Genomic DNA, 25,911 nt, shown 5'->3' with positions numbered 1-25,911 from the left:
CAAGAAAAAGGGTTTTTCTCTTCTATTGCATCATCAAGGTGCAAATTTTCCAAACTTTTATGCTCTGCTTCTTCTTGAATGCTTTGCTGCTTGGAAATTTCTTCTGCCAGATATACTAAGTGATCTCTCTCAAGGACAAAGTTCCAAAGAACTCTAGGGCAGGGGCAAAATGCCATCAGTCTCTTTGCTAAAGAGTAGCAAGAATCACCATTATTCCAGTTCCCAACAAGTTCCTCATCTCCATCTGAGACTACCTCAGCCTGGACTTCATTGTCCACATCACTATCAGCGTTTTGGTCAAAGCCACATAGCAAGTATCTAGGAAGTTCAACACTTTCCTACATCTTTCTATCTTCTGAGCCCTCCAAGTGTCTAGGAAGTTCCAAGCTTTCCCACATTTTCCTGTCTTCTTTCGAGCCTTCTAAACTGTTTCAACCTCTGCCTGTTTCCCAGTTCCAAAGTCACTTCCACATTTTTGGGTATTCTTATAGCAGCACCCTACTCTCTGCAGTATCAATTTAATGCATTAATCCATTATCAAGCTGCAATGAAGAAATACCCAAGACTGGGTTATTTATAAAGAAAAGAGGTTTAATTGACTCACAGTTAGGCATGGCTTGGGAGGTCTCAGGAAACTTACAATAATGTCGGAAGCACCTCTTCATGGGGTGGCAGGAGACAGGATGACTGCCAAGTGAAGGGGGAAGCCTTTTATAAAACCATCAAATCTCATGAAAACTCGCTCACTATCATGAGACCAACGGGGGAAACTGTGCCCATGATTCAATTATCACTACCTGCTCCCACCCTTGAAACATGAGGATTAATACAATTCAAGGTGAGATTTGGGTGGGTACACAGAACCAAACCATATTATCTCCTTAAAGCATAAATTTTACAAGGCCTATAGAACAATAACTCACACACAAAACACAAGATACTAAGACAACAACTAACATGATGAATATAACAGTACCCTACATGTCAATACTAATGTTGAGTGAAGTAAATGGCCTAAATACTCCACTTAAAAGATCCAAATTGCAGAAAGGATAAAAATCCACCCAGCGAGTATCTTCTGTCTCTAAGAAACTATCTAACACATACAAGCTCACATAAACTTAAGGTAAAGGGGTGGAAAAAAATACTCCACTAAATGAAAACCTAAAGCAAGCAGGAGTAGCTATTCTTATATCAGACAAAACAAACTTGAAGCAAAAAGAGTAAAAAAAACAAAACCCAGACATTATATAATGATAAAGGATTAGTCCAACAGGAAAATATCACAATCCTAAATAAATATATATATTTATTTAATATTTATTTAGGATTGTGATATTTTATATATATATAAAAAACACTTGAGCTCCCAAATTCATAAAACAATGACTACTATACCTAAGAAATGAGATAGACAGCAACACAATAATAGTGGGGAACTTCAATACTCCACTGACAGCACTAGACAGGTCAACAAGACAGAAAGTAAACAAAGAAACAATGAATTTAAACTACCCTAGAACAAATGGACTTAACAGATATTTACAGAACATTCTAGCCTACAACTGCAGAATATACATTCTTTTCATGAGCATATGAAACATCCTTCAAGATACACCATGTGATGGGTGACAAAACAAGTCTCAATAAATTTAAGAAAATCAAAATTGGCCAGGCATGGTGGCTCACACCTGTAATCCCAGCACTTTGGGAGGCCAAGGTGGGTGGATCCCCTGAGGTCAGGAGTTCAAGACCAGCCTGGCCAACATGGCAAAACCTCATCTCTACTAAAAATACAAAAAAAAAAAAAAAATTAGGCTGGGGTGGTGGCACACGCCTGTAGTCACAGCTACTCAGGGAGGCTGAGATAGGAGAATCACTTGAATCCGGGAGGCAGAGGTTGCAGTGAGCCAAGATCGCACCACTGCACTCCAGCCTGGATGACAGACAGAAATTCTGTCTTAAAAAAAAAAAAAAGAAAATCAAAATTGTATCATGTCCTCTCACACCACAGTGGAATAAAAGTGGAAATTAACTCCAAAAGGAACCTTCAAAACTATACAAATATTTGGAAATTAAATAATCTGCTCTTGAATGATCTTTGAGTCAACAATAAAATCAAGACAGAAATTTAAAAACACTTTGAGCTGAACGGTAATAGTGAGTGACACAACTCATCAAAACTTCTGGGATACAGCAAAAATGGTGCTAAGAGGAAAGTTCACAGCATTAACTGCCTATATCAAAGTCTGAAAGAGCACAAATAGACCATTTAAGGTCACACCCCAAGGAACTAGAGAAATAAGAACAAGCTAAACTGAAGCCCAGCAGGAGAAAAGGTATAACAAATACCACAGCAGAACTAAGTGAAATTGAAATAAAAAAATATAAAAAATAAATGAAAGAAAAAGCTGGTTCTCTGAAAAGATAAACAAAATTGATAGACCACTAGCAAGACTAAAGAAGAAAAGAAGAGAGAAGATCCAAATAAGTTCAATTAGAAACAAAATGAGATATATTACAACTGATACCACAGAAATATAAAAAATTATTCAAGGCTACTATGAACACCTTTACATGCACAAACTAGAAAATCTAGAGGAGATAGATAAATCCTGGAAATATATACAACCCTTCTAATTAAATCAGAAAGAAATAGAAACTCTGACCAGACCAATAACAAATGGTGAGATTAAATCAGTAATAAAAAAAAATTGCCAACAACAACAAAAAGTCCAGGACCAGATGGGTTCACAACTGAATTCTACCAGCTATTCAAAGCATTGGTACCAGTCTTTCTGAAACTATTCCAAAAGATAGTGAAATAGAGAGCCCTCCCTAAATCATTCTATGAAGCCAGTACCGCCCTAATACAAAAATCAGAAAAGGACGACAAAAAAGGAAAACTACAGACCAATATCCCTGGTGAACATAGACGCAAAAATCCTCAGCAAAATACTAAATACTAGCTAACTGCATCCAACAGCATATCAAAAAGATAATACACCATGATCAAGTGGGTTTTATACCAGTGATACAAGGATGTTTTACATACTGAAGTCCATAAATGTGAGAAAGAGAATAAAAATCAAAGCTTAGCACTACAGAAAACCAGCAAGCCAGAAAGATAAATGAACGAATGAATGAATGAATGAACGAACGAATGAAAGAAAGAGAAAGAAAGAAAGAACGAAACAACCAGAAAACACTTAACAAAATGGCAAGAGTAAGTCCTTACCAATCAATAATAACCTTGAATATAAATGAATTAAATTATTCAATTAAAAGATATATAGTGGTTAAATGTTTCTTTAAAAAATCAAGACTTAACTATATGCTGCTTACAAGAACTCACTTCACCTGTAAGACCACACATAGACTGAAAGTGAAGGGATGAATATAAGCTACATTTATATCAAATAAAATTAACTTTAAATCCAAAACTGTAGAAACAAAATATTTATCATTATATAATGATAAAGGAATTGGTTTGGCAAGAGGATATAACAATCATAAATATTTATGCACCCAACATCAGTGCACCCAAATATATAAAGCAAATATTAGTAGATTTAAAGAGGCTACAATACAACAATAAGAGGAGATGTCAGGCTACTGCCATGTTGTAGGATGCTGAAGGCTAGTACGCATTGACACAGTGGTTACTCTGAGTCTCTAGCTGGACTTGAATGTCTGTGTTGCCATTGCTCACTGTGGGTTCATGATCTAGGGGGTGGCAGGCCCAGGCCCTATCATCTGGGAGCTGGACCCCAATTCTGACTAGGAGCCAGAGGAATGGAAGCTACAGGAGGTGGAGAGGTACCGGCTCCTCCCTGGGCCCTCAGCTTGAAGCAGGGCCTCATGCCCTGGCACCCCAGGCCACACCCCCTTGGTTCCAGGTGTCCTGCTGCTACATGCACAGGGGCCCTTGTTTCTTCTTACCCAATGTCCAGAGCACAGTGTCAGGTGTCCAGCTCCCCTGGGACCACTAGTCCCTTCACTAGTGACATATTTCATCACCAGTTTAGAGAGTTCAGCATGCTTACAGGCAGTTATTGTTCTAGGTGTTAGGTTTCTGGGTTTACAGAGCAGCTCCAAGCTGGCAGGCACAGCCCAATTGCCCTTGCTATCAAAGAGAAGAGGGCTAGGTGCTCCATGATTTAGCTGGAGGCTCTTCAAACATCCATCCTGCTTCCACACATGGCTTCTGCCATTGGCTCTCTACCCTAGCACCCTGCAATGACAGAAAAAAGCAATCCAATTCCAGAAAATTTGGAGGCAAATGGAGACACCTGGTGCTCTGCCCAGAACCCTGACATGGGAACCCATGGAGTAGATCCGGTATTTACATAAGGAATTTGCAGAGTCCTGGTCAGTTCCCAGGTTGGCTGAAGGCTTTGATGTCAGCACTGATGTGATCTCAAGAGTTTTAAAAAGCAAGTTTGTACCCACATTGGAGCAAGTTTGTACCCAAACTGAAGCAGGATCAAAAAGTCCTTAATAAAACTGGGGTTGCCCACTTGCTCCAGCAGCTCCAGGGCTCTGGAAATACCTCAAAGCCACTCCCTGCAGGCCACTCTGTCTCAGGCTCTTTGCTTATGCCAGAGCATGAAGCCTCATCCAAAGACCCGAATCATACCATAGCTTTGAAAGTGATAGAGTCAAACACTCACAGGACAAATGTACCAAGGAGATGGAAGGAAAGGAATAAAGGAAGCCAGAATCTGGAGAAGGACAGCTATGTGCTTCTTGCTGCAGCCCTAGGTCATCAGAGAGAGCTGCAGAAGTACTCCAGTGCTTCTGAGAGCACCAGAAGAACTGACGATGGTAGGCTGCCAAGTGATCAGAAGCTGGAGAAGTTGAAAGCAGGGGAGCCAGGTCACTTCAGCAGCAAAGTAGTGCAAAGGAGGAGAGAGTTCTTTGACAGCAACAGGAACTTCCTGTACAGAATTTGAGCTGGGGCTTGGCTTGTGGAGATCCCTCGTGAAACACAGCTGAGCAATTATTAACATATATGGAGCAGCCTATATTTCTGTATGTGGATAAACCACCTTAGATTAGCAAGAAGTGATGAGCCTGGACTGTGGGAGGAAAAAGCTGTTTTGAGATATTCAAACTTCCTGTGTCAGGGCTCCCAGTCTGACCTCTGTAGATCTTCAGTACTCACCCTTCGTGCTTGGGCTCACTATGTGTTGAAAACCAGCCCGTGTCGCATGTGTTGTTACAATTTTCTGTGATACTTGCAACATGTGTTTGGGAGGAAGTGGGAAAAAAATAGGGGATGTCAACACCCCATTTTCAATAATGGACAGATCACCCAGGCAGAAAATCAACATAGAAACATTGGATTTTGACTGCTGTTCAGACCAAATGAACCTAACAGACATTTACAGAACATTCCGTGAAATAACTGTGGAATACACATTCTTCTCAACTGCAAATGGAATATTCTCCAGGATAAATATGTTAGGCTACAAAACAAGTCTAACAAATTTAAGGAAATAGAGATCATATCAAGTATATTTTCTGACCACAATGATATGAAAATAGAAACAATACCAGGAGGAGCTTCACAAACTTTGCAAATACATGGAAATTTAAAAACAAGCTCCTAAATAAACAATGGATCAAAGAAGAAATTAGAAGGTGAATTTAATATTTTCTTGCAAAAAAAGAAAATGGAAAAAATAACATACTAAAACCTATGGGATATAGCAGAAACTGTTATAAAAGGGAGTTTACACCAATAAACAGCTTCATTAAAAAAAAAATCTCTAATAAACAACTTAATGTTGTAACTCAAGAAACTGGACAAAAATAAGAACAAACTAAACTAAAAAATAGGAGAAGAAAGAAAATAATAAAGACCAGAGCAGAAATAAATGAAATAGACACTAGAAAAACAATACAAAAGATTAGCAAAGACTCCGTTTTTTAGAAAAGATAAACAAAATGAACAATTCTTGACCAGTTACGGTGGCTCACGCCTATAATCCCAGCACTTTGGGAGGCTGAGGCAGGCGGATCAGTTGAGGTCAGAAGTTCGAGACCAGCCTGGCCAACGTGGTGAAACCCTGTCTTTACTAAAAATACAAAAATTAGCGGGGCGTGGTGGTGCACGCCTGCAGTCCCAGCTACTCAGGAGTCTGAGGCACAAGCATCACTTGAACCCGGCAAGCAGAGGTTGCAGTGAGCAGACATCATGCCACTGCACTCCAGCCTGGGTGACAGAGTGAGACTCTATCTAAAATGACAAAAAAAAAAAAAAAAAAAGAACAACTAATTAGCTAAACCAAAAAAAAAAAAAAAAAAAAAAAGAAAGACACAAATAAATAAAATCAGACTTGAATAATTATACATCAAAAAACTGAATAACCAGAAGAAATATATAAATTCCTAGACACATACAATTTACCTAGATTGGATTATGAAGAGAAGGAAATCTAAACAGACCAATAATGATGAGGAAATAGAAGCAGTAATAAAAAATCTCTCATCAACAAAAAGCCTGGGACCTGACAGCTTCACTGCTGAATTCTACCAAATATTTAAAGAAAACCTAATACAAATTATTCTCAAACTATGCTAGAAAATTGAAGAGAATACTTCCAAACTTATTCTGTGAGGTCAGTATTATCCTCATACCAAAATCAGACAAGGATACAATTAAAAAAAAAAAAAACTAGAGTTTCCTGATGAACACACAAGCAAAAATCCTCAACAAAATACTAGCAAACTGAATTCAATAGAATATCAAAAAGACCATTCACTATGATCAAGTGGGATTCATCCAAGGGATGCAGGACTTGTTCAACATATGCAAATCAATAATGTGATGCATCACATTAGCAGAAAGAAGGACAAAAACCCTATGATCATTTCCATAGATGGTGAAAAAAATTGACAAAATTCAACATCCATTCATGATTAAAAAAAAAAAACTCTCAACAAATGAGGTATAGAAAGCATGTATCCCAATGCAGTAAAGGCCATATATGACAGACTCACAGGTAACATCATACTGAATGAGAAAAAGCTGAGAGCTTTTCCTTTGAGATCTGGAATAAAACAAGGACAACCACTTTCACCACTTCTATTCAACACAGTACTGGAAGTCTTAGCCAGAGCAACTAGGCAGGAGAAATAAATAAATGGGAAAAGAAGAAGTCAAATTGTCTCTGTTTGCAGATTACACGACTTTATATATAGAAAACTCTAACAACTCCACCAAAAACTGTTAGAACTAATACATGAATTCAGTAAAACTGCATAATACAAAATCAACCTATAAAAATAAGTAGCATTTGTATACACCAATAGCAAGGTATCTGAAAACGAAATCAAGAAACAATCTCATTTACAATAACTACAAAAATAAACCTAGGAATATATTTAACCAAGAAGGTAAAAGATCTTTATAATGAAAACCAGAAAACACTTATGGAAGAAATTTAGGAGGACACATAAATAGAAAAATATCCCATGTTCATGGATTGGAAAAATTAATGTTTTTAAAATGTCATACTACTTAAAGCAATCTATAGGTTCTGTGCAATGCCTATCAAAATATCAATGACATTCTTCACAGAAATAGAAAAACAATTCTAAAATTCATATGGAATCACAAAAGACCCCAAATAGCCAAAGGCATCTTGAGTAAAATAACAAAACTGGAGGCATCATACTACCTGATTTCAAAATACACTACAAAGCTGTTGTAACCAAAGATGCATAGTACTGGCATAAAAACAGAAACATAAACCAATGAAACAGAATAGAGAGGATTTTCAATGTTCTCACCACAGAAGAATGGTAAATGTTTGAGATGATGGATATGTTAATTACCCTAATTTGATCATTTACACAATGTATACATGTATTGAAACATCACATTGTGCCCCATAAATATGTGTAATTATTATGTGTCAATTAAAATGACACAATTAAGATGACGCAAATAATACGTGCTTTGGTGTCTAATGCACTGATGTCAGTTGGTGACATGAGAATAAATTCCTGAGTTCTGTGCATATGAATCATCCAACTTGAGTAGCAGGAGGTTACAGAATTAACATACACAATACAATTTACAGAACCTAGGCCACTAAAAAATAATTAGCAGAGACCTTTGCTGCTAAACAACCACAGTTAAATTTTATGTGAATCATACCTAAGATAAAAGTAGTAGTTATCAAGAGCTTATCAAGGGTCTGGCACTGTCATCCACATTTGACATACGTATCTACCTCAATCATCACAGCAATTTTGGAAGAGTGATACTCTAGTTCATATTCCACAGATAAGAAAACTGAGGCACTAATTATGTGGCAGAATTGTTATTTGAATTTAAGTCCCATTCCAAAGACTTTTTCCTTCTTTTTTATGTATTCATTTTTAACACAAGTAGATATAAAGGATACAGAAGTGAAAAGTTAAAAAAATGACATAAAATAAAAAGTAAATCACTCTCCTGTCTTTATGCCCAGATTCACAGTTCCTCTCTCAACTGAAAATCACTTTGTTAGTTTATGTGTACTTCTAGAAATGTATTACCAACTGTCATGGTGGAATATTTTCTTTCTCATTTCAGTTTTATTAGTTTTTGCCTCATGTATTTTGTCAGTCTGTTCCCAGGTTCAGGAAAGTTTAGCGTTGTTATATCTTCTTAGAGAAGGGACTCCTGTATCATTATGTAATGCTCCTCTAATATCCCTAATAATCTTCCTTGTTCTGAAATCCACTTTGTGTGATATTAATGTGGCTCTTCCAGCTTTCTTTTGATGAGCGTCAGGATCGTATTTATTCCTCCATTCCTTTACTTTTAACTTATCTGAGTTTTATATTTAACATAGATTCATTCCTTGCAGACAACATTTACTTGGGTCTTTTTTTTTTCTTTTTTTGTAATCCATTCTGACAATCTTTGTCTTTTAGTTGATATATTTAGACCTCTCACATTTAAAGTGATTATTGATATAAGAGGATTAATATCTATTGTCTTTATAACTATTTTCTATTTGTTGCGTTGATTCCTTGTTTTTTGTTCTTCCCCCACTGCTGTGGACTGAGTGCTGTTTCCCTCAAATTCGTGTGTTGAAGTCCTAATCCCTAATGGATGGTATTTGGAGACAGAGCCTTTGGGAGATAGTTGGGGTCAGATGAGGCCATGATAGCAGTGGTGCCCTCATGGTGGGATCGGTGTCCTTACAAGAAGAGATGCCAGAGAGCTTGCTCTCTCTTTTTATCTCTCTACCATGTGAGGACAGAGAGAGTAAGTAGGTATCTGCAAGCCAGGAAGCAAGCCTTCACCAGAACCATGCTATATCATCCTGGTCTCAGATCTCCAGGCTCCAGAACTGTAAGAAAATAAATGTATGTTGTTTAAGGCATCTACATTACAATATATTGTTATGGTAGCCCTAGCTAACTAAGATACCTACTTTTAATGCCACCTGGATACTGGGAGGCTTGATTCACTGGGGGCATTAGTGTAAAAATCTATCCTAGCCTTTCTGTTGGCCCCATGGATTCACATCTCTTCCACACACCAGATTTACTCACTGCCTCTGAAGACCCCCAAAATCTCATCCAATCACTGCATCAGGCTTAAAGTCCAGGCTATAGTCATCTGCATGAGGTCCTGATGCAAACGAGTCTTCTTAGGTAAAATATCTCAAGGGCAGCATTTTGAGAGAAGCTCTTCTTAAGCCATGGATCGGTGAACTAAGTAGTTATTTTCATGCCACACATCCAAAATACATTGGTGAGATGCAGAGATGATAACTTCAATCAGACTCTCACATTCCAAAGAGAGAGCAACAGAGGCATCATAGCAGTCACTGATTTATAACAATTACGCAATCCTGCCAGGCACTTGTTGTCAATGCCCACAACTCTGGGAATGGGGAATTTTCTGTGATAGAGGTCAGTTCTGTTTCTTACCAGTGGTTCCTTAATGCCTTATTTTCCTTAGCGTTGTCTTTGATTTTTAGCCATTTTAATACAACATGAATTTGCTTAAATTTGGCAGCACTTGCACTTCCTGAATCTTTACTTTGGAGAATTTAACATAGTTATGTCTATAGATATTCCTTCTGCCTCGTCTTCTCTCTTCCGCATTTCTGAAATTTCAATTATACAAAAGTTTAATCATCTCACTGAGTCTCATGCTGCTCTTGCATTTTCATTTGTTTTTTGATACTTATGACTTCCCCACGAACTCTGTTAACAATAACAGAGCCAGAGCAAGAACACTCAGCTGAGCTGAGACGTACTGGAATATCCAGCACTTGTTCCAGATGAGTTTGTTGACTCCTCGGACCATTAGGTCTGAAAGTATAGAAGGCTGAATTTACTCTTGAGTAACAACTAATAATATACTGTTGCTAGAGAGAGAAAGAGAGAGAGAGACCATCTGGATATCAAAAGAAGGTCCATTATTGAAAAAAAGAGTGGGGGAATAAGGAGGGGAACCAGGTGCACAGAGGGGAGTATTATGCAAAACCTGGATTATAAGACATATTAGCACTTCTCTTATTTTCAGTTCAGCATCCTTAGTCCAGACAAATCTTTCCAGACATTCTATTTCAGCATACTATATCATCATCCAGTTTTTATCACTACCCAACTAAAGAAGATAAAAGAAAACATGGATAAAGAGGTAATGCATACATGGAACTTCTCTCTCTCTCTCTCTCTCTCTCTCTCTCTCTCTCTCTCTCACTTTATCAATCTTCAATAATTTAGGACAGGAAAACTTTCATGAGATTTCCCCATTTATTCACAGCTACTCTAAAACACATGCCCCAAGAATGTGCAGAATTTGCTGCATAGTCTTATGCCCTCACTACATACAACTAAATTAAGATTTTAGTAGGTAAGGAAGTGGAGTAAGTGTGCTGTAAGCTAGCTATTGATACTTCCAAAATAACCACTTTCAGCTTACTAAAAGATGATGAGGCCAATCAGTATCTTACAGGAGCTTGATTTGGTAGGAAAGTAAATGGACTCCTTCATTCAAATGAAAACAAAGGAGTTCTGAATTCATCTGAAAAACAAGACTTTACTAGCACAAAGAAGATATTCAAGTTTAGTGTGTTAAAATAGATAAAATAGGTAAACGAGAAAAACAAACAAACAAACAAAAAACCCTTGAAATATGCTATAGCAAAAAACGGTGCTGCACTTAGGCCCAGAAATCGATACCAAATATGTCACTTACACACTTTGTGACCTTTGGCCAAATATTTACACACATTAAACCTCAAATTTGACAACTTTAAAACAGAGAGAGAGATGCAGGCAAACTCTACCTCCATTATTATTTTATTAGAAGGATAAAATGAGATAAAGTGCATGAAGGCATTTTGTAAATCTCTGAGCACTGTGCAAATGTAAAACATTATTTTTGTACTGATACCTATTATGAGAAAAATAAAAGAGTAATTCAAGACATATTGCATGGTTATGAAAAACTCTGTACTTTAAGATATTCAGTTAATTTTAAGGGTCCTCATTGCTATAGACATGAACATTTAATCAGTCACTGGAAGAAGAAAAAAAAACATCCAAAAGAGACTGACTAAGAAAAACCGATAAAACAAAGTCATGCCATGTTTGCTTCACAATCCTCTTTCAGCATTCTTTCACCCTTCCTGCCTGCATGCTTTGCATACTTGGAGTTTTAGGCCATTGAAAATATGTATATTTGTTGAATGGAAATGATGCAAGAGAAATAGATGCCATTATTGTGGTTGGTAAAAATCTAGCTTAAGGGACAGTATCTACAGTCAAATGTGGAGCTAACCCAGTAAAGCTCGATTTGCTCTGTTATAGAAAAGGGATGCTGAATCTGCATGGGAGTAAAGAACATTCTTTCCCTTAGGACTTTGTCGCTTCCGCCGATACACCTCACTGGTTTTATCTTTCAGATCGAATCTTTAAAATAAGAGAAACATAGGAAATCACTGGTACAGGGCTAGAAAATTGGGAGGTTACCATAAAATAAACTTAATTTTTAGCTTTTTTACATTGTTGCAAGTGTAAGCATGAAACAGGAACAGGAGTTTTCTTGCTTACTTAGCAATGTCCTATTTTCCTTAGCTATTCTTAAAGACTGAGTAAGAACACCTTTATGTCATTCTCCTTCCTGATTCTAAAAATAGTGAGCAAAAGTAATGTCATAGAGATAATATAAAAATAACTGCCATTTATTGAGCATCTACTTCGGACCAGTATCTACTGTCTTATTACATTATTACACTTTGGGTGCGTTCCAGGCAGATTTCATAATTCTCATTTAGGGATAAGAAAACCAAGTTTCAGAAGGTTAAATAATTTAAACAGGTAACACAACTAGTAAGTGGCAAAGTGCAAAAACAACAAACAAAAAACAAAAAAAACAAAACCTTATGGAATGATGGAATGACTCCTTACTTGCTAGGAAAATTTGTTAGCCAGATAACAGGGCATTTGAGGAATGGGAATACTGGTTTATTTAATTTCTTGATAGCTGAAGAATAATCAGAAAATGTGTTGTTATAATCATTGACACAAATATCTGCTCGTAATATCCACATTTCTTCCTTTTTATGTAGTGGATGCAGCCAGTTTAAAACCTTTTGGAATAAAGACGGGCTAACAGAGTAGGAAAAATGGGAAGCAAAGAGAAGAGGGAAGAAGATAAGGGGCAAAAGAAGAAACTAAAACATAATTGATTAATATTGATTTTTGATTTTTATTTCAGAGCATCAGGTCATTATTTTATACATGAATTCTATATGTAATTGAATGAGATGCAGGACATTGAGGTGATTCTACTGTGGAACCTTGTTTTATTAGTCAGGACTTTTCAGTTGCAAGAGAAAGAAATCCCAAATTAAACCAGTTTTGTTAAACAGTGGGATGGTGGAGGAGTTTGCTGGGGAGGGATTTATTTGGCTCATGTAATTAATTGGGAAGTCCACGAAAAGAGGCTAATTTGTTGTTGTTGTTGTTGTTGTTGTTGTTGTTGTTTTGTTTGCCACAGCCAGAGCTGGGAATTCAAATATCATTTTCTTTCTCACTGCCCTCTTAGTTTTACTTTTCTTAATGGTGCCTTAATTTTCTCATCTGTTCAAAATATGCAAAGAAAACTGTTACCAATGTGCATTATAACCAAATGTAGCAACCCAAAAACCTGGACAAAAGGTTTGATCAAAAAAAAAATTAATGTTTTTCCTAGGTGTTGGTAAACTTTACTTTGAATACAACGTTGTAAATTTGGTACATTTCAATGGCTTATGGGTACTAGGATATCAGCAATTTAATTGGCAGTTTCAGTGTGCTGTGCAACATGCCCCTGCTCAAAAACTAGGACCTGAGATGATTCTCAACAGGAAACACAGATACACAAAATTACCTTAAAGATACTAGCTTCAAGTATGCCAGGATTGGCTGTTATATATTAAAAAATTTTTCTTTATATAAATGAAAATTTTGTCAGAAAGGTACTGATCTGCTATAGAAGCAAAATTAGAAATAAAAACTTTGGTATTATTCATCTAAGAAGTCTCTGGGTAAGAGGGTCTTTGAACAGAATATCTGACTGGTTGGTTCTCTTTCACTGAGATGATGGCCATACAGCAGAAGGATCACGGGCTTTGCAATCTGGTAAGCCTTTCATCCACCATACAAATATTTCCTTAGCACCTACTATGTGCCAAATACCTTTTCTAGACACTTAGGGTGTGTCAGTGAGCAAAACAGAGAGCCCCCTACTCTATGTAACAGATGACAATAAGCATTAAGCATAACAGGTAAATCATATAGTATTTCAGAAACCAAATAAGTACTACAAAAATGAAAACAAGAAACAAGATATAATTAATTTGAATGATCAAGGAGTTTTTGTTGAAAAGCGATATTTGAGAAATGATCTGAAGGTGGCAAGGAAGTCTGCAAGTGGCTATCTGAAGGATAACACTCTATGCAGGGAATAGCTATTGCAACTGCCTCAAAGATAGGAACATTGCTGGTACTTTTGAGGAATGTCAAGAAGGCCAGGGTGACAGGAGTTGAGTGAAGACATGGAAAAGTAGCAAGAGATACAATCAAAAGAAGAGGTTACTGTAGGCCATTGTAAGGATGCCTGCAGTAATTCAAGTGTGAGATGACAGTGGCAGGGTCTGGGATGGAAGTAATGAAAGTGGTAGGAAGTCATTCTGGATATATTTCGAAAGGAGAGAAAAATATGATTTCCTGAAAGATTGGATGTGGAATGTTAGAGAGACAGCTGTCAAGAACAACGCCAAAGCTTTTGGCCTGAAAAGTTTCAGGCCTTACTAGCCATGTCTTCATTGGTAGTTTACTTTATCTCTCAGTTTTCTCCATGGTAAAATGGGGCTCAAATGGTACCAAACGCACAGAATGTTTGTGAAGCTATTAAATGAGATACTGTTGCAGAGCATCTGGCACATGGTAGACACCAAACAAGTTGTCATTATAAGCTACTTCCCTTCTGTGATTCACTTATCAAGCCAACTTCAGAAAACAATTTAGCCTTCTCTCATGTTGACTTCAGAGAAAGGCTACACCAGCCAGAAAACACAAGAATCTAGGAACCTAGTCCATTCAGCAGTTATTGTTTTTATTGTAAATGCATTGTTAGTCCAGTTTAGTACTTGAGTCTTTCTGAGCTCCCATATTCTCAGTACAACCCTGAGAGATCAATCAATCCCTAGTAGTTGGAAGAGTCTGGGCCAGTGGAGCCTATGCCTGTGCTGCAGAGTTTTCCCTGAAATTTGAACCCTTTTAGTGGACAGTCTCTCTTAAACATATCCTGGCTCTGCTAGGAGTTTTTCTTTAATCAAATTAAAGCACGCATCTAAAACTGAGACTTACCTAGACATTTTGGGAAATTTATCAACAGTATTACTTTAATTTCAGTAAACTAGATTTAGAGACACTGGTTGTACTCATAGTGTAAATATTTGAAGAAATTTTATTTTTTCAAAGGCATTTATTATATCAAAAAAGAACATTTTAATGTAATGTGATTATATGAAAATTACAAGAATAGCTACCATCTCTTGAACATCATCTATCATGTAACAGGCACTGTATTCGACATTTCACATTGTATAATCTCATTTAGCCCTCAACATAATCCTTCAAGGCACTATTAGTTTAGCTGGGCAGGCAGGGTCTAGACCCCAGTGCCTGCATATGTTTCACAAGCAACAAAGACCCTCGTGAAGCCAGATGTCTCTACTACCTTAGATCATGTTTTCATTGTTTCCGTTTGCTTGTCCAGTGGAGAGGAGAGGAGGTTGTTTTGTTTTATTTTGCTTTGTCTGTTATTCACTATCATGCAAATAATAGATCATGTTTACCTTTGGCTCTTTTTTGCTTGTTTGTTACTTTTTGTTTACTGATCCACTCTTTGCCCCCAACCAGACTTCAGAGCACTGTGAATGGGAAGGAAACCGGAAGTAGCTGCAATTTCCAAAATATGTTCTGCAGAGGCCCGGGCTTACAAGTGGCTACCTTACAAATGAGTCCTCACCCAAAGAAAGTCTTACCATAAAGAAAATAGTTTTAATCATGTTTCATCTAGTAGTTTCCAAAATTTTTTGACCACACAGCCCTCTTATATTGAAAAATAACGATTGACATTCCTGAGACTAGTTCTGAGCAGCAAATAGTAAGAATCTTCTTGTTACTCAATTCAAACTGCTGAAAATCTTTGCAATCCAAGGCGGAAAAGTGAGTAATGATGCTGTTTGTCGGGATGACAGATCAAGCATTAAATTTAGAATCTGAATCAAAAAGCTGCTCATGCAGAATACAGGGCAGCTTCAAGAATATGCCTCAAAATCCTGTCACTCAGATCTGTCCTTGTATAATGTCTGGGAGTGGCTGGACCTGGCATTTGCCTCTTCACCTCTCACCCCGTCTGACCTACGTATATTCTAGCCCCACAAGAACCATATTTCACATTCAGATAAATGAGAACCAACACATGAAAAAGGAACAAGCCTCACTTATTGTTACCCGTCTTCAGGAAGAGCTTGAAATGATTTTTTTATGTCAATTGTTTTTGGGGAACAGGTATGTTTTGGTTAAATAGATGGGTCTTTATTGGTGATTTCTGAGATTTTAGTGCACTTTTGTCACTCAAGCAGTGTACACTGTACCCAATATGTAGTATTTTGTCCCCCATCCCCTTTCAACCTTCCCCACTGAGTCCCCAAAGTCCATCATAACATTCTTATACTTTGGCGTCCTCAAGCTTAGCTCCCACTTTTAAGTGAGAACATACGCTATTTGATTTTCCATTCCTGAGTTACTTCACTTAGAATAATGGCCTCCGACTGCATGCAAGTTGCTGCAGAAAACATTATTTTGTTCCTTGTTATGGCTGAGTAGCATTTCATGGTGTATGTATACCATATTTTCTTTATCCGTTCATTGGTTAATTGGCCCTTAAGTTGCTTCCATGTATTTGTAATTGTGAATTGTGCTGTTATAAACGTGTGTGCATGTATCTTTTTTATATTAATACAATGACTTCCTTTCTTTTTGATAGATACCCAGTAATGGGGTAGCTGGATCAAATGGTAGTTCTACTTTTAGCTATTACTAATTTTTTTTTTTTTTTTTTTTTTTTTTTTTTTTTGAGATGGAGTTTCACTCTTGTTGCCCAGGCTGGAGTGCAATGGCGCCATCTCAGCTCACTGCAACCTCCGCCTCCGGGGTTCAAGTGATTCTCCTGCCTCAGCCTTCCGAGTAGCTGGGATTACAGGCGCGGCTACCACACCTGGCTAATTTGGTATTTTTAGTCAAGACAGGGTTTCTTCATGTTGGTCAGGCTGGTCTACTTTTATTTCTTTAAGAAATCTCCATACTGTTTTTCGTAGTGGTTGTACTAATTTACATTCCTACTAGCAGTGTAAAAGTGTTCAATTTTCACCACATCCATGCCAACATCTATTGTTTTTTGACTTTTTAATTGTGGACATTCTTGCAGAAGTAAGGTGGTATTAGATTGGTGCAAAAGTAATTGCGGTTTTGCCTTAAAAGTAATTGCAAAAACCACAATTACTTTTGCAACAACCTAATATCTCACTGTGGTTTTAATTTGAATTTCCCTGATGATTAGTGACTTTGAGCATGTTTTTCATGTTTGTTGGTTGGTTGTATATCTTTATTTTTCAAAATCCTGCTGAAACTATTCCAAAAGACAGAGAAAAAAGAAATCCTTCCTAAATCATTCTTGAAATATTTTTTTTTTATGAAAAGGAAGCCACCCTCCCAAACCACTTCTCACCAATTCCTACCAATAATGGCAGAAAGTATAACACTGGGCGAAGCTTCTCTACCTGTAGTCCCATTCCTTGTTCCACCCCCAATCTGACCCACTCTCCCACCCCACTGTGAACACCAGGCCAGTTACTAATGACAGTGCCCACTACTTGGTTTCTGGTAGTCCTATTTCTGCAGTGTTGGAATCAAATTATTGGTTTAAATTAAAGATTTTATTAATTTAACTTAATGACTAGCTTAGTTAATATCTGGGAGGGCTTTTTGTTATTTGAAAAGAGCACTTACCATCACTTTTTATTTATTTAATGTCCAATTTATTAAACTTATACTTCATTTCCAAAACTATGAAAATTAAATTTCCTTAAACAGTTAAACATTGATTAAAGCTTTACTTAATTAAAATCTCTTCCATTATTTTAACAATAATTATAATTCTACTATGACTAATTCTTTTGAATATTTTTAAACTCCAAAAACAAGAGACAAAATGTGTACAAATCCAATGAGTATAAAATGTATTGCTACACTTACACCTATTTTGTAAAAAGCTGGACTCTGAGTTTATTTTTTCTCAGTATTTCTTCATTATTTTATATTTTTCTCATTTTTGTTTTTATACCTTCTTGTATGATAGCATGTTTTTGAAACTGAACCTGCTTCCTCTTCCTCCAGTTAACATCTCAGATTTGCTGAGGTTCTAGGATTTGGGTAACCAACCAATTGCTTTTTGGCTGGGCAAAGAATCTGCCTACTTCTGCCAAAATGAGTCACATGTGAGCTACTAGTCATCTCTCTGAATTGTTTGTTTTGCTTTTTATAGTTAAATCTTATATTTTAGCTCACTAAGTCTTTTTAACTTCATTTTTTTCACCTAGGATTTTTGCAACCTAGCATCTCACATTCTCTTCTGCATTTCCTTTTCAATCTTGCATGGCCAGTGTTTTATAACTCATCTCATCGTTTTGTATAGACCTGAACTGCTAACATTATCAGAAACTCACATATGTTTTGTTATGGCATATTATTAGAGGCACCATTGAGGTTTTATCTCATAGAAAATAAGTCATAGGGTTTGCTCAGTTGTTTATTCCTATATCTCTTGTTAGTTAATTAGCAGTCTTAGTACCCCTAGTGCTGATTTCTTTCTACTTGGTTATTGCGTGAACCAACCCTTCTGAATGTGGGACCCTGTTGTATCTGGTTGTTCAATGTATTCAGTAGTACCAAAAGTTCTTGGTCCAGTTACTACATTTCTCACATCTATTTGACTCACTCACTTCCTAATTACATAGAATAAAAGAAATGCATATCTATACTTTATAAATATAAATTTAATAATAAATCAAGATATTCATATATAAATATTCTCTACTAATTAAAGACAATACAACAAATACCATTAAATTTTTATTTCTTCTCACTTATAGGTGGGAACTGAACAATGAGATCACATGGACACAGGGAAGGGAGCAACACACACAGGGACCTGTCAGGCGGTGCCATGGGGGGTAGGAGAGCATTAGGAAAAATAGCTAATCCATGCTGGGCTTAATACCTAGGTGATGGGTTGATGGGTGCAGCAAACCACCATGACGCATGCTTACCTATGTCAGAAACCTGCACATCTTGCACATGTACCCCAGAACTTAAAACAAAAAATAAACATTAAAACAGATTTTCTTTTCTCTTCGAATTATTGTGCCCCTTATATTGACATTTCTTAAATTTTCAAGAATTAAAAAACACTTATTTCCATTAACTCAAATCGGATTGTCACAACTTCATCAAAAGGAGCTTCATTAAGCTGCCCTTTTATTTTTTTAGCACTACCCCCAACATCCTTGAAAAGATTTCTTGCTTTCCAGCAATAGTAAGATGGTCTTTGCTTATTTTGAATTTTCCATTGCCTAAGATATGGAATCAGCTACTTCCCTAGGAATGCTGGCATTTCTCTGTGAAGACAATATAAGAGACCAAATCTGTGCACATAGCTATGTGGATTCCCATGTCAGTGGTGGGCAAATACACCACTGCTCCTCTTGGCCACTTTTCATATAGACCTGGAGAGAATATTCCTTTAAAGTTCATAAGTTTACTTTGGTTTTTCCAATATGACATCATAAATTGTTGCTCCTTAGGTTTTTTAAAGACCAAGACTCCAAACCAATGGACATACCCCATATTTATAAACCCCTGATAAGTCATTTTCCATTAGCTTGTATCCCACTGTAGTTATGGGGCTTCTATATGAATCAGGCTCACATTTTCTCCTTCATGACTGGAATAATTGGGGTCCCACAAGTGCCAGAACTCCTCCCTGACCCATTCTTTGCCATCTACTTGTTTGCTATCCATAGCACATTACCTGTCCAAACTCTGAAGTTTCTAATCTTTTCATTGCTCCTTCTACCTTCTGAGCAATCAAAAGTCCTCATGAAAAATCAAGAATTTTCAGAAATTCTACTTTTAGCAGAACTATATTTCTGGTAGATAATTATATTTGTGTCTTTCTTTTTCCTTTGTAAGTAAAATTTCCTTATCAATGAAATGCTCTGTTAAGAATTAGACACTTTCCCAAGCTATAAAGATTTAGACAGATACAGTAGGTGGGACATTTGTCCAATCTTCCTAGTCCTTGAGCAACATTTCTGAAGGATCCCCGCTACTAAACAGGAAAGTGGGCCCACAGGCAAGCCACTTAGAAAATGTATATCCTGGATGGTAGCAGCTCTTCTCCTCTTAGTATTTCCCCAGGGGACTTCATTACCTGAATGGAATACTTTTTCCTGCCATAGTAAGAGGCACTTAGTCCTTTGGCAAATCTTAGCCATTTGCTATTTCCTCCAGTAAGTAAATAGGATAAACTGCCTCCTCTGAGGTGTTCTTTGCTGCTCAGTGCCATCCAAGTATCTCCTGGAAAAAAATAATCTGGAGATATTAATACTATTCACTACCATTATCATTACATTACCAAGCATATATCACAAATTGAGGACTATTGTTTCATATAATCTCAATTAATCTTAACAACTGCTTGCAATAATATCACTTTCATTCCATTTTTCCAGATAAGAAAACATAGATGTAGAAAGTTGAATTCATCCACCTTGAAAGTGGCAGCGCAGGAATTAGAACTCACAATAACACCTCTGAGTCTATATTCTTAGCCATTAGCTCGACTTCCTTGTTCCTTTTCATCCTTTCTCACACCCCCTAATTTCACGTTTAGAGAATGAGTCCCCAAAACAGATTTTATATTTCATTAGCCTAATCATAGCACAATTCTATTTAGGTACAGTCCTAGCAACAGCAACCATTCCTTATTTTTATATTGTAATTGACAGTAACCTAGAGACCACATGCCATTTCTGAACTATGCCCATTAAGTTTATATAACATCAAAAGCTCAACTTCTCTTATTGTTCACCTACAACTTCCCTTCTGCCCTCTTATCGGTGAAATCAATTACAGCATCCTGTTCTTGCCTTTCACATATTGTCAAATCATTTCTCACACTACATGCTTAGACTAATTGTGTGAATTCCACTCCCCTGAGTTACTGGCTTTGAAAGGTTGCTGAGCTCTGTCACCACCTGGCCACCAATGTGTACACAATCTTCCTAAAATGCTGCCATGGCCTCATTTTGTATTAACTCTTTTCTGTTACTGTGAGGGTATTTCTTCTCTCAGCTCAAATTTTCCCTTTCACCAGCAACTTCATGTTCAAATATGGTATCAGCGATGATTTCATTAGCGTATGTGACAAAAAAAGTGAGGTTGAAATATTAAGAATATACATATATGAATCAGCTTCTTGGAAGATAGGTATTTATTATGCACCAAACGTGGGAAAGGAAAACAAAGGAACAGGAGAAACCAAAAGAGTTAGGTTGAAATATTAAGAATATACATATGTGAATCAACTGCTTGGAAGATAGGTATTTATTATGCACCAAACGTGGGAAAGGAAAACAAAGGAACAGGAGAAACCAACATTAGAGAGATACATACATACATGCATTTATGCATATATGAACATGTGTTTTCTTCAATATATCATAAGTTCTCATGAATATCAAATTTTTAAAAATCCAGTTTGAACAGAGGATAATGTTTAAACATTCCAACTTTTGCAAATAACTTTAACATTTCAGTGTTACCTCCCTAGATCTTTCTGATGAGAATTGACATTGGGTTATTCAGAGCTTGCAGAGGCCTCAGACTGGGACCATAGACACACAAATTTACATTCTCTTGGACCAGGTGGCTCTACATTTTGAACTTTGTTTAGACATTCAGTGGACTTTCATAATAAATACCAGTAAGAATCTTTTCTATTCCACCTCTGTTTCTCCCCATCTTATTACCTAATGTATGCTTTAAGTTCTCATTTATAATATCGGTAGTGACTTCCATGATTGTGAATAATAAAATATCAAAGAATGCCATCAAGGTAGCATAATGGAATTTAAATGGTACTATGAAAATATTCTCAGCATGTATTAGAGAATTCTAAATTAGGAAGAGATCTAATAGGTACCAAAAACAGTTCTTTCATTTTACACATAGGAAATTTAGGTGTTTGTTTATAGAAAATAATGATTATAGCTTTTAATAATAATAATATATTTTATTAATAATAGTAGTTCTGTAATTCCTGACCAAATTTAGAAGCAAATTTAAAACCTTTAGGTTGGGTTAGAGTGGGAAAATGTGAAAAATATCAGGATTCATTGCATTTCTGAAACAATACTGGCTCCATCTGGTGGCCAAAGTAATAATTCCCAGTCAATAATGTGTTTATGATTAATACACTATGCTTTCTTGAATTGAAAATGTCCGATTGGAAAAAAAAAAAAAAAAGAAAATGTCCGATTGGGTCCAAATATTGAAGAATTTAGAATATAATCCTAAATTCTTATATATTTAATCTATAGACAGTTACAGTTTCTACCTGTGATTAATTTCTTCCAAAGTGTATATGATTAATTGTAAGTTGAAATTGAAAAAGAGCCAAAAATCCAGTTTAGAAAAATGAAGATAATTTCTCAACTATCTTCTGAGAAAAATTTGTATTCATCTAAAAATATATTAATATATTTTTTATGAAAAACAGCAACAAAATCCATTACTTTTTAATCAAGGCAATATAATTAGTACCAATTTATTATTTAATATGTATTACCAATTAAAATGTAAAACTCAACATAAATTATTTAGTGATATCAAAAATCAATGAGGTTAGCACTGTATTATCATTTGTTCCTGTTCTTTGAACTAAGAAACTAAAACCAAATGAGTTAGGCTGTTGTATTCTCGTAGGGAAAATCTACTTAGATTTTATTATTAAATAAACACGGGCATTCTTTCCTGCTGTTCTGTGAAAATTTTGAAATTTCAAGCTAATTGTTTTGTGTTAGTGCCTATTTTAGAACAAGAGGCTTCAACTTTCTTTGGATTCTGAAAAGAGCTTCTAGCACCTTAATCATTTATGAAACTGTGTACTAGTCACACAAGTGGGTTCAGTTTTTGAAAATTCATCAAGTTGTGCACTTAAAATATGCTTGTATATTATACTTGAAAATCAAAATAACATTTTTGGAAGTTTAAGAACCATTGTTTTTACGTCCCCAAATTTAATATATACTAATAATTAGCCCTACCATAAGCTGAGTTGAATATATGGTAAAGGTTATTAAAACCTTCTGAGAATCAGTTTCTCTAAATTTAAAGTGTAAATAACTTCCCATGGGTTGTTAAGAAAACTACTATATAAAATTAAAATTGTCTGGAACTTCATGCTTGCTTCTGAGAGCTACTCAGACGGCTTCTCACGAATTCTTCCTCCACAGCTGGCCAAGTGATGTTTAGAATCATCGATGCACTCACTGCCTGAGGAATGGAATTATATGTTTATTCTCACTATCTTAATAAGAAGAGAAACTTAAGAAAATAAGGAAAATAAAAGATATGCATAGTTTAGATAGTATTACAGCACCAGTGTCAAAATATGGCTTTTCAATACCTCTGTGCTGATTATTTATTTATTGCCTCTCAGGTCCAAATTCACCTGGTTTTTCGGCTATAAAAACGGATTTGGGCCCTTTAAATATATATATACATCAGCTGGCCCTGAAGCTTTATGAGTAGAAGGTGTTAGAGAGACACTGCAGGAGAAAAAGAATTTTGCTTCCTGGTTCCAGGGTACTCACTCGGCAGGTTCCAGCACTGGGTGCTTATGGTACTCACAGCATCACTAATGTCCAGTTTCTGCAGTCTACAGTAGTCAGCAGCACTCAGCAGCCAGTAGCTCTTTCCAGCAACCCTCCCCTCCCACGCAGTGAATTTGTAGCAGAGCACTTCCAACTCCTGTGGCATGTGCGGCATCTCCTGCGTGCAGTTCCTGCAGGGTATGGTAGTCAGCGCACTCAGCTTCCTCGCCCACTGTCCCTTTATATGGTTTGTTATGGAGCTCCTCCTGTGAACTAACTCCCCAGGAACAGCTTTTCCGGCTCTCTGGAGGGTGGATTGCCAACAAGTTCTGCCCACAAGACACCACAGCAGCTCCTCTGTCAGCCAGTGAGCCAGGGAAGTGATCCTTCCCAACCAAGTCTGGATCTAGCACCTGAGCTCTCTCAGCCTGAAGGCGCGCTCCAACCTGAGCTCTCTCAGCCCGAGAGCAGTCTCTCCTTATACTGTTATTCATATATTCTTTCCAATTCTTTCCAGTTCTTATTGCCCAACCCCTTGTATTCTAATCCCTGTTCTAGTTAATAATTCTTTATATGAAACTTTCCCTGTTCAACTTACTTCATGGTTGCTTTCTCCTGACTGGATCCAGACTAACACAGCCTCTTTTTTTTCACTTAGCTAAGATGAGTAAAGGACTGTATTACGTATACAAAAGGAACAATAACTAGATTGCATTCATTCAATAGAATACTTGGTCTGGTTACACACAGCTGTGTGGCTTGCTAAGTTTTCTTCACAAGGGTGTAAAATATATGAAGAGTAGAAACTAATCCTTAATTGATGGGATTCATGCAAACAGTACTGATTTGTGCCTGTGTAAAATACAGAAATTTGTAAATCGGTTATTTGTACAGTGAAGCTCTGGAACATTTTGAGAGTTATTTAACTAATCAGATGTGGTTCTTTTAAGGAAAGACGTCCAAAGACATCTTGAAAATAAAAAGGATGAGTCACACTAGGGATAATAAGGTTAGATTATTTGGGTAGTCATTTTCCATTGGCAAACCAGGCTCTCCCACTCTCAACCTGTTGTTTGTGTGAGTTTGACCTAGTCCAAACATTCATCCCTCCCCAGGCCCTCCAGCTCCTCCAAGATATTGAGATGGCGGGAATGTGACACAGGCCCAGCTAATCAGCTCTTTCATCCTCTGACCATGATGATTAGTTCAAGATGAACAAATAAAACAAATCTGTCTAATGAATGTGATCTGATATATTTTGCTGGAATTTTTGGGAAAAAAAGGTCTCTTTTGGTTGGGGTTGCCGAGTTGCTAGGAAGTGAGCCTGGATCTGCTAGTCACTATTTTTGCCAGTGCATGGGAGGAACCAATGTGATAAAGAGGGAAACACAGGAAAACAGAATCAAAAGATTTAAAAAGGGATACTAGATGACATCATTTGGTGGCTTGGATCTGGCCTCTGGCTGCAGATATCTAAAGTTTTCAGAAACATAAGACAATAAATGCCCTAAGTCAGTTTGAGTTTTATTCTGTCAGTTGTGAATACAGTCCTGATAGCTGCAATTATAGTGATTTGAATAACTGAGGCCTTTAGATCAAAGACCTAAGTAATTCATTGTTTCCTACGTTAAAGTCCAAGAGTGAATTTTGGTCAGGTATGTGTCAGGTTCTTACTTTGTATACAGTACTCTATGCCAGAGAATGGGCATTCGAATTGCCAAATCTAAGAAGTGTTTCAGGGATGATTGATGTCATTACCAGAGCGGATGCTTCTACCCTTTGGTGTTCAGTAACAAAGTTACACTATTCTGGGTCAGGCAATCATTCCTAAAATATTAGGAATAAACACTGGGTGAAATGGCCAAACATAGTGTTTTATGCTGCAATTTTTTTTTGCAATCTGTGACCTATTGTTTCTCATTACTTTCACCAACTGATGTTGGTAGAGATATTGAGATAGAAATAAACTACAAAAATATAGCTTGATTTCAGACAGATCAAAAACGTAAAAGTGTAGTCATTAAAGTCTTCTGCTCCTCTCCTTGTCTCCCTAACAGCAGCATTAGCATGCTGCCCACACTGACATGTCTTGTGTCACCTAACGTGATTGATTAAGGGATATATTTTTAAATTTCACCACTGCCTTTGTTTTTATTTTTTTATTTTCTAGGCTGCTTGTCACATGCCCCAGATCTGTGAAAGGTTTGTATAAAATAAAAAAGCATATTTTAAAAGAAATACAATGTGTGACATAATGACAAAAGCCAGAAAATTGTGCGTCCTGACGGACTTGCCACTCTTCACTCAGGTCCCTGCTTTGTCTTCTTCAGCTAGGAGAGTGACAGGCTGAAGGGCCTGGTGTTTGTCAGTTTATGTCACAACTGTGATATTTAAA

General features: G+C 36.7%; 1 pseudogene; it reads left to right on the top strand.

The window, feature by feature from the left end:
• The first annotated feature begins 816 nt into the window (after positions 1-816).
• Positions 817-4,955, top strand: LOC129039067 (neugrin-like; annotated as a pseudogene).
• Positions 4,956-25,911: the final 20,956 nt, after the last annotated feature.

Source organism: Pongo pygmaeus, chromosome 5, assembly GCF_028885625.2.
Source record: "Pongo pygmaeus isolate AG05252 chromosome 5, NHGRI_mPonPyg2-v2.0_pri, whole genome shotgun sequence".
Taxonomy (NCBI): domain Eukaryota; kingdom Metazoa; phylum Chordata; class Mammalia; order Primates; family Hominidae; genus Pongo; species Pongo pygmaeus.
This window is presented reverse-complemented; position numbering and strand designations above follow the sequence as displayed.